General features: G+C 39.3%; 1 non-coding gene across 1 annotated transcript; it reads right to left on the bottom strand.

Annotated features, from left to right (window-relative positions):
- Positions 1–798: 798 nt before the first annotated feature.
- LOC127744423 (small nucleolar RNA R71) lies at positions 799–902 on the bottom strand. The gene has a single exon (XR_008005412.1). It is a non-coding gene; the product is annotated as a small nucleolar RNA R71 (small nucleolar RNA).
- Between the last annotated feature and the right edge of the window lie 861 nt (positions 903–1763).

Below are 1763 nucleotides of genomic sequence, written 5' to 3'. Positions count from 1 at the left end.
TATCTTATCTCTAATTTTCGAAAATTACTAACCCCTTTTTTTAAATTATTTTCGAAATTCTCCATCTCTTTTCTTGTTCTATTTAATTATTTATTTACTAACACCTCTCTTCACCTCTCTTCATCTAAAGATCCGAACCCAATCTATCCCTTGAGTTTGGATTCTTCTTCACTCTTCTCCCCTTTCTTCTTCTACTAACATAAAGGAATCTCTATACTGTGACATAGAGGATTCCTCTTCTTTTCTTATTTTCTTCTCTTCCATATGAGCAGGAACAAGGAAAAAGGCACTCTTGTTGAAATTGATCCAGAACCTAAAAGGACTCTGAAGAGAAAATTAAGAGAAGCTAAATTACAACAATCTAAAGGTAACCTTTCAGAAATATTAGAACAAGAGAAGGAGATGTCAGCCGAAAATAATAATAATGCAAGGAGAATACTTGGTGACTTCACAAAGCCAACGTCCAAGTTTGATGGAAGAAGCATCTCCATTCCTGCCATTGGAGCCAACAACTTTGAGCTGAAACCTCAGCTAGTTGCCTTATTGCAACAAAACTGCAAGTTTTATGGACTTCCATCTGAAGATCCTTATCAGTTTTTAACTGAGTTCTTGCAGATCTGTGAGACTGTAAAGACGAATGGAGTTGATCCTGAAGTCTACAGACTCATGCTTTTTCCTTTTGCTGTAAGAGATAGAGCTAGAATATGGTTGGATTCACAACCCAAGGATAGCATGGACTCCTGGGATAAGCTGGTCACTGCCTTCTTGGATAAATTCTTTCCTCCTCAAAAGCTGAGCAAGCTGAAAGTGGATATTCAAACCTTCAAACAAAAAGATGGTGAATCCCTCTATGAAGCTTGGGAAAGATACAAGCAGCTGACCAAAAGATGTCCATCTGACATGTTTTCAGAATGGACCATATTAGATATATTCCATTATGGCCTATCTGAATTTTCGAAAATGTCATTGGACCATTCTGCAGGTGGATCAATTCACCTAAAGAAAACGCCTGAAGAGGCTCAAGAACTCATTGACATGGTTGCAAACAACCAATTCATGTACACATCTGAAAGAAATGCTGTGAACAATGGGACAAATCAGAAGAAAGGAGTTCTTGAGATTGACACTCTGAATGCCATATTGGCTCAGAACAAAGTGTTGACTCAACAGGTCAACATGATCTCTCAAAATCTGAATGGATGGCAACATGCATCCAACAGTACTAAAGAGGCAGCTTCTGAAGAAGCTTATGATCCTGAGAACCCTGCCATGGCTGAGGTTAATTACATGGGTGAACCCTATGGAAACACCTATAACTCATCATAGAGAAATCATCTAAATTTCTCATGGAAGGATCAACAAAAGCCTCAACAAGGCTTTAACAATGGTGGACACAATAGGCTGAGCAATAGCAAGCCTTTCCCATCATCTTCTCAGCAACAGACAGAGAATTCTGAACAAAACACTTCTAATTTAGCCAATTTAGTCTCTGATCTGTCAAAGGCCACTTTCAGTTTCATGAGTGAAACAAGATCCTCCATTAGAAATCTGGAGGCACAAGTGGGCTAGCTGAGTAAAAAAATCATTGAAACTCCTCCCAGTATTCTCCCAAGCAATACAGAAGAAAATCCAAAAGGAGAGTACAAGGTCATTGATGTAATCAATATGGCCGAATGCACAAGGGAGGAGGAGGACGAGAATCCTAGTGAGAAAGACCTCCTGGGACGTCCCTCAAGCAAGAAGGAGTTTCCTATTAAGGATCC

The sequence above is a fragment of the Arachis duranensis genome, unplaced genomic scaffold, assembly GCF_000817695.3.
Source record: "Arachis duranensis cultivar V14167 unplaced genomic scaffold, aradu.V14167.gnm2.J7QH unplaced_Scaffold_343483, whole genome shotgun sequence".
NCBI classification, from domain to species: domain Eukaryota; kingdom Viridiplantae; phylum Streptophyta; class Magnoliopsida; order Fabales; family Fabaceae; genus Arachis; species Arachis duranensis.
This window is presented reverse-complemented; position numbering and strand designations above follow the sequence as displayed.